Source organism: Myotis davidii, unplaced genomic scaffold, assembly GCF_000327345.1.
Source record: "Myotis davidii unplaced genomic scaffold, ASM32734v1 scaffold976, whole genome shotgun sequence".
In the NCBI taxonomy this organism is placed as follows: domain Eukaryota; kingdom Metazoa; phylum Chordata; class Mammalia; order Chiroptera; family Vespertilionidae; genus Myotis; species Myotis davidii.
Window position 1 is genome coordinate 43,016 of NW_006287553.1, and position 8,498 is coordinate 51,513.

An 8,498-nucleotide genomic window follows, 5' to 3' on the forward strand; every position below is an offset into this window, starting at 1 on the left:
AAAGATGATTGTAAAATTTACATAAAAACCTAAGTGTTATACATAAAAATATTGTGGAATGTGAAAGTCCATTAATAGTATTCATGGATTACTTATACCACAGATTTCTTTTAACAAACATACTTAGAGAGGGAGGAGGGAAGAAAGTTGTTTTGTTGCCTTATGAACTTTTCTTTGTTTTTGACACTTTATTTTAAAATATAAAATAGTTCTTTATTAAAGAGGCTATTGTTTAGATTTAATTGTGTCCCTCATAGAATAATTTTTTTCATTGTGTATGTTTAAGGTTTATAGACTGTTAATTTGATATACATGTGGAAAAATGATTGTTGCTATAAGGTTAGCTAACACCTCCATCTTGCAACACAATTTCCATTTCTTTTTTCTGGTGAGAACATTCAAGGTATACTCTCATACACTTTTTTAAAAATTGAATTTATTAGAATGACATTGGTTAATAGAATTATATAGCTTTCAGGTGTACACTTCAATAATACATCATTTGTATATTGTATTGTGTGTTCACCACCCCAAGTCAAGTCTCCTGTCACCATTCACCCCCCCATAGCCTCTCTATCTCTCCCCACACCATTCTCTCTTGTAATTACCATACTGTTGTCCATGATGTGTTTTTTTGCTTAATCCCTTCACCTTTTTCACCCAGTCCCCCAATCCACCTCTCCTCTGACAGCTGTCAGTCTTTTCCCTGTATCTATGATTCTGTCTCTATGTTGTTAGTTTATTTTATTCATTAGATTCCATATATAAGTGAAATCATATGCTACTTGTCTTTCTCTAACTGGCTTATTTCACTTGGCATAATACTCTCCAGGTCCATCTATGCTGTCCCAAAGGGTATGATTTCTTTCTTTTTTTATGACCAAGTAGTATTCCACTGTGTGAATATACCACAGCTTATTTATCCACTCATCTACTGATGGGCCTTTGGCCTGCTTCCAAATCTTGGCTATTATAAATAACTAGAGGCCTGGTGCATGAAATTCGTGCACTGGGGGTGTGGGTCTCTCAGCCCAACCTGCCTCCTCTCACAGTCAGGGAGCCCTCAGTGGATGTCCTACTGACAGCTTAGGCCTACTCCACAGTCTGGCAGCAGAGGCTCGGAGCAGGCGTCGTGTGTGTGTGTGTGTGTGTGTGTGTCCACTGGAGGCCTGCCCCCAGTCGCACTACACAGTAGAGGCTTGGAGCAGGCGCCCCTCTGTGTTGATCTGTCAGGCTCCTGGCAGCGTTTGCATGCTATTCTCTCCTTTGAGCTACAACCAGGGAGGGCTGGAAGCTTGGCTTCCTCCATCGCCAGGGGCAACCCAAGCCTCCAGCTCCATGGCCACCACCATCTTTGTTGGGTTAATTTGAATACTCACCCTGATTGGCTGGTAGGTGTAGCAGAGTGACACCAATTTGCATGTTTCTCTTTTATTAGTGTAGATGCTGCAGTGAACATATGGGTGTCCAAAATTTACAAAAACCTTATAAAATTAAACACCTCCATTCCACAAATACTCCAATTTAAAAATAGGCAAAGGACCCAAATAAACACTTCTCCAAAGAGGACATATGGATGGCCAATAGACATATGAAGAGATGTTCAACATCGCTAGTCATCTGATAAATGAAAATTAAAACTAGGGAAATGGGGTATGGGGGAAGATGGAAGTGTGTATGGGGGGTGGGATAAATGGTAATGGACAGAGAATTGACCAATTTGGGGTGGTGATCACACAACACAGTGTATAGATGATGTGTTGTAGAATTTTTTAAATAAGGAAAGCAAAATTATATAGTTTTTAAAATTGTACAATTTTGTTAGCCAGTGTCACCCTAATAAATTCAATAAAAAAGGAACAAGTGAGGCATCACCTCACAATGGTCAGAATGACTATCGTTAATAAATCAACAAACAACAAGTGCTGGCAAGGATGTGGAGAAAAGGGATCCCCCGTGTGTGGTTGGTAGGAATACAGACTGCTGCAGCCACTGTGGAAAGCAATATGGAGTTACTTCAAAAAATTAAAAATGGACTTGCCTTATCACCCAATGATTCCACCTCTGGGAATTTACTTGAAGAAACCAAAACACTTATTTAAAAGAATATAAAATTTAAAAAAAATCATTCCAAAAGTACACAAAAGTATCAAAAAAAAAAAATAGTACAGAGAACTGCTACAAAACTTTTACATGGACTTCTTAAATTTTTAAAATTTGCTTCATTTGTACCATCATTTTATTATGTACTACCCACCTACCTATCTGTATAATTGAAGAATATTATTCACAGCCAGAATAATACAAATGTTCTGTGCTCATATTTATTTTCATAAGGAAATTTACTTGAGTGTTCATTTTTATATCTGTAAAACTGAATTCAATTGTGACTATCTAAAGTAGTTACCTTTAGTAGATATGCAATAAAACTTAATTTATCTTCCATCCTTTTCTTTCTTTCTTTCACCTTCCAGATTGTAAGTTACTGTATGGTAAAAACAAATATCTCTTGTTTCTTTTCATCCTCAAGGTCTTGTACATGCTAAATGCTCAATGAATATTTGCTAAATGAAATTGTACAGAGACATAATTAATACTTAATAATTATAAATTATTTTATAATAAATTTATATGCATGTGACTGTGCTCCTTAGATATCAACTAGACAAGCTTAAAGGACTTTAAAGAAATGTACAATGAAGTGTGAGATATGGAGATTATTCTTTGGTAGAGATATTATAAAATACTTTATTCAAGCCTAGAAAATAAAGAGATTTCAGAGAGGAACTGGTCAAGGAAGACAATTTTATTTGCTTCTCATGAACTTGAGTAAAACCATGTCAAAAAATAAACATACATTTTAAAAACAAACATCTTTCAAGCAATATTTGAAAGTAACATACCTTTTTAGAATATTTTATTATTGCACTATTTATGGTTTTTAACTTTTTATTTTATATTTTTAGATTTTCAAAATTTACAAAATAGTACAAAGATCCCCATATACCCTCCACCCAGATTGCCCAAACTTCAGTATCTTATATAACCACAGTACACTTATCAAAATCAGGAAATTAATACAGATACAATACTATTAACAATCTACAAACCTTATTTCACTATTGCCAATTGGGCAATATATGTCTTTGAATCCAATCCAGTATCCCAAATTGCATTTAATTATCATGTCTTTTTAGATTCCTCCAATAAAGGACAATTTCTCAGTCTCATTTTGTGTTTCATGACTGTATTAATTTTGCAAGGGCTGCCATAACGAAGTACCACAGTGTGGGTGGCTTATATAAGTGACATTTATTTGCTCAAGGCTCTATAGCCTAGAATTCTGAGATCAAGGTATTGCTAGGGTAGATTTCTTCTGAGTCATCTCTCCTAGGTCTTCCAATGTGTTCACATGGTCTTCCCTTTGTGCCCTCTCTGTGTCTTAATATCTTCTTTTAAGGACATGAGTCATATTAAATTAGAACGCACCAATAAAACGTTATTTCACTCTAATTACCTGTCTAAAGACTTATCTCCAAACACAGTCACAATATGAGGTACTGATGGTAAAATTTCAACATATGAATATGGTGTGTGTGTGGGGGGGGGGGGACGCACAGTTTAGCCCATAACAATGACTTTGACATTTCTTATGAAACTGGCCAGTTATTTTGTAAAAATTTACTTAATTTGGGTTTGTCAGATATTACTTCATGTTTATAGCCAGGTTATGCAAGTTTTACCACAGAAGTTAAGACTGTGCCCTTCTCAATGCATCATATCAGAAGGTACATAATATTGATATGTCTTAATATGGTGATTTCAACTTTGATTACTTGGTTAAGGTAGTGTCTCTCAGGCAACTCCTCTGTAAGGTTACTGTTTTCTCTTTGTAATTGGTAAGTATTACATGAATATTTCTTTTCTCATTACATTTTTATCAACTAATTTTAGCATACACTGATAATTCTGGACTATTGTAATCATCATATTCCAAATGAAAATTTTCTAGTTCCATCATACCTTTTCCATTTATGAATTGGAATGCTTAAAAAGAGCTTTATTTTCTATCCCACTTATTATTATTTAATTATTCACATTAATCTGTGGACTCCTGGATATTCATTTTATTCTACAGATTATATTCCATTACTAGCATTTTATATTTTGTTGCTTACATTGTTCTAATATTGGGCATGCATGGGAGGATCCTTCAAGTTGACTTTTGTGTTTTTTAACAAGTTCCCAATTTTTTTTGCATTTCCTTAGTTTCTTGCATAGCATGATGGCCAGTCTCATTTAGTGCTTTTTATGACCCAATCCTGGCATCAGTCATTTCGCCAAGAAGCCCTCTTTCCTTGTATTGAGGAATTTTAATATCCAAGCTCTCCATTACTATTATTAGCAAAGAAACACCCATACCTCCCTGTAGCAACTGGTATGTAAGAGGTTTTGAAAAAATGAGCAATTTAATTAACAATTCATACTCTTCTATTTTCCATACATTTCCTTTTCATTGAAACAAATTTGAAATAATATTGTGGGATCCAATCAATTCAAACTAATGTAAAGCACATTGTTTCCTCTTCCCAAACTCCAGAAACTTGTGTATCTTTAATCAGCAAAGACTACATGCACTACTCAACAGTTACTTTCCCACAAAGGGGATTGTCTGTCTCATATAAAATAGATTTACTATTGTGAGCACAATATACAGCTTATGAATTTTGAAGGGGTAATAATACAGCCTTGCGTGTCTCAGTACTTATTTTGTCACCTGTAGGATTCTCTACATTTTTTTTTCCTTAGGAGACCTAATCTCTAGCTCTCTTCACAGCTCTTTTTATACAGCATGTTGAGTTTTGTATTATCACAACAAAAGAAAGCCACGTGAGGAGAAAAAAAAGGAAGAAGAGAAAAGACAATGTTTACAGAGAGAACAAATTCCCTCTCATTCATTGTGATTTTCCTTATGTAATCCTAGTTTGGCAATCATGATATCATCCATTAATTTCTTAGTGACTAAAACTTGTCACTTATAAACACTTCCAGAAGTGTCCTGATACTTGTCAAGGTAGTATTTGCCAGATATTTGAATAAAGACAGATTACGTGGAAAACAAAGGCAATCTGGTTTTCACCAACGACATCTGGCCACTTACTAATATCTTTATCTTCCTAAAATCTCAAGAAGATTAAAGTGTTCCTAAACAGAAGTCTCAGTCATTCATTTTTGTAGACTAGCCCAGATTTCAAGCCCTTCAGCCCCTAGCCCAGGGTGCTACAGAGAAAGTGGATATACAGAAGGCCAAGAGACATATGAAAAAATGCTTAATGTCATTAATAATCTGAGAGATGCAAATCAAAACAACAGTGAGGTACCATCTCACACCTGTCAGAATGGCTATCAGCAACAAATCAACAAATGCCAAATGCAGGCGAGGATGTGGAGAAAAAGGAACCCTCCTACACTGCCGGTTAGAATGCAGACTGGAACAGCCACTGTGGAAAACAGTATGGAGTTTCCTCAAAAAGTTAAAAATGGAACTCTCATTTGACCCAGTAATCCTACTTCCAGGAATATATCCCAAGAAGCTAGAAACACCAATCAGAAAGGACATATGCACCCCTATGTTCATAGCAGCACAATTTAGAATAGCTGAGATTTAGAAACAACCCAAGTGACCATCAGCAGATAAGTGGATTAAAAAACCATGGTACATCTACACAATGGAATATTATGCCACTATAAAAAAGAAGGAACTTTTACCATTTGCAACAGCATGGATGAGCATTATGCTAAGCGAAATAAGCCAGTTAGAGAATGATAAATATCTCATGATCTCACTTATATATGGAATATAATGAATAACTTAAATTGATGAACTAAAATTGATACAGAGACATAGAAGCATGGAACAGATTGTTGAGCCCTGATGGGAAGGCAGGGGAGTGTATGGGGGGGGGGTAAGCGATCAACCAAAGGACTGGTATGCATGCATATAAGCATAACCAAAGGACACAGACAGTAGGGGAGCAGGGGCTTGTGCTGGGGGTGGGGGTGGTGGCTGCGGAGAGGTAAATGGGGGAAAAGGAGACATATGTAATACTTTCAACAATAACGAATTTAAATTTTTTAAAAGACAACTGAGCATTATTCTAAGTGAAATAAGCCAGTCAGAGAAAAATAAATATCACACGATCTCACTCATTTATGGAATATAATGAACAACATAAACTGATGAACAAAAACAGATCCAGAGACAAAGAAGCATCGATCAGACTGTCAAACCTCAGAGGGAAGGTAGGGGAAGGTGGGGGCAAGGGGGAGAGATGAACCAAAGGACTTGTATGCATGCATATAAGCCTAACCAATGGATACAGACTACAGGGGGGTGAGGGCATGAGTGGGGGGATGGGGGGTAATGGGGAGATAAAGACACATATGTAATACCTTAATCAATAAAGAAATATTTTTAAAAAGGCAACTCAAATCTTTCAATTATTTCCTCTATCTTTTCATTTAAAGACTTTTTCCCTAAAGGTTGCTGTCTAGTGCACTATGCAATTTTAAATGTGTCCAGAATTGAGACATATACTTTTTCATCATCAATTAAAAATGTTGTCTTTATTTAAATTATACACATTAAATTATATACCCCTTCTCTGGCCTATGAGCCTTAGTTACATTTTTGAGGCCAGCTTCTTTTATTTACTATTATTATACCTCTAGTCCTTCCCTGTGTGGTTTTCTGCTTCCTACAAGTTTATCCTAATTTTGTGTATTGCAGTGTTCTGAGACAGTATTCATGTTTTTCTACCAATGGACGTGTCCCCATGACATCTTTTTCAGTTGATTATTTTAAAAAAGAACATAAAAAGGAAAGGAAGATGAGTTTTTCTAATGCAGTAGAACCAATTCTGATATTGTGGAAATTAAGCAATCATATATCACTAGTGGCCCCATGCACGAATTCATGCACATTGAAAGGAAATGAATTAGAAGAAATATTTTAATATTGCTATTCACCTTTTCTCAATAATAGAAGTGTCAGAGATGAATTAAAATTAGTAAACTGTATATGAAAATAATATATAAAAAAAATCCCCAGTAGAGGGTGTGCAGGAGGCAGCTGATCGATGTTTCTCTCTCATCGATGTTTCTAACTCTCTATCCTTCTACCTTCCTCTCTGTAAAAAAATCAATAAAATATATTTTTCTACCCTTTGAGGCCTAATAAATTGATTTTTAATCATAATTCCTAGATATTTGAAGGGAACCTCCTTCTGTTTTTATTCTCCCAGAGTAATTTCTAAGCCACATTTAAGGAGTTTCTTTTAAAAACTTTTACTTTCTTTTAAACAGAGCAACAAACTTGGTTGCTTCTCTCTCCCTTCCTCTCTGTGGAAGATCAATAAAATATATTTTTAAAAAAACACAACAACATTGATAAAACAATGACTGATAAATTGATTAAACTTATTCTAACACTGAGGCCAGTGTCAGATGGGGACGAATCAATTCTTTGAATCAGAACAACCTCTCCTCCACAGATCCTGTTAATACTTCAGCTTCAATTATGTTATGTCGCAATCTTTTAATAATAAATCTAGTACCATTCCAAAGACCCCATTTACTATTAAAGTTTCTCAGTAGTATGATGATTGCACTTACTTTCAATTCTAATTTATGATACGGCATTCCCAAAGTAGTAATATTTTTAAGAAACTTGATGGGAAATTTTTTTTGGCATAATCCATTGAATCTAGTATTATTGTCGATTACACTGTCGTCTCTGAGTCTTAATGCACCATCTGTTCCCCAGCCTTTTTCACCATGTGGGAAAAGAATAGGCTACGTCATTGCATCTAATGTAGGAAACAGGATACTGATTTGTTTCATTTTAGTGGCATTCAGATTATTGGGAGCTGGTTTACAATAAATGAGCAAATCCCTTTCAAAAGGAGGTCCTCCAGCTTTGTTTCTGAATATGACGGCAACTCCAGGTACACAGGGAGAATTATATCTACCTGGATCACTGTTACAATCATATTTAATTGTCATTGTTACTTCTGTGCTACGACACCAGGTTCTTTCAGCTTCAGAATGTTAAAAAAAAAAAACACAACCAAATTCACAATTGACAATGACAGATGAAAACATACACATGCGATTGGTGCCAGTGAGAGCTTTATATGTATTGTGCATGCATGAGTCAAAGTTTAGCCAGTGTGGATATATATAGAATAAACTTGCTTAATTAGACCTGCTTTCTGATGTAACTAAACTTTTTCCAGCCCAGTGAAGCACCCAACTTCTCTTTCAGGTAATTGTCAGCGACAGAGCAATAAATATTAACACGAAGCAGATTATTGTAGATCACGCAGGGAGAAGAAAGGGTAAAATATTTAACTGCAGCAGTGTTTGACTATATTCTGCACAGTGAGAAAATCTGAAGTCATTTTCAAGGTCCACCATTTCTTACTTCTTTTCAGTCG

General features: G+C 35.4%; 1 long non-coding RNA gene across 1 annotated transcript in view; it reads right to left on the minus strand.

Moving 5' to 3' along the window:
* The window catches only part of LOC107182417, an 11,966-nt gene extending 4,221 nt beyond the window's left edge, over positions 1–7,745 (minus strand). Inside the window, exons 1-2 of the long non-coding RNA XR_001513137.1 lie at positions 7,675–7,745; positions 2,183–2,186 (exon numbers count right to left, since the gene is read on the minus strand). This is a non-coding gene — a long non-coding RNA (uncharacterized LOC107182417). The remainder of the gene's footprint in view (positions 1–2,182; positions 2,187–7,674) is intronic.
* Positions 7,746–8,498: the final 753 nt, after the last annotated feature.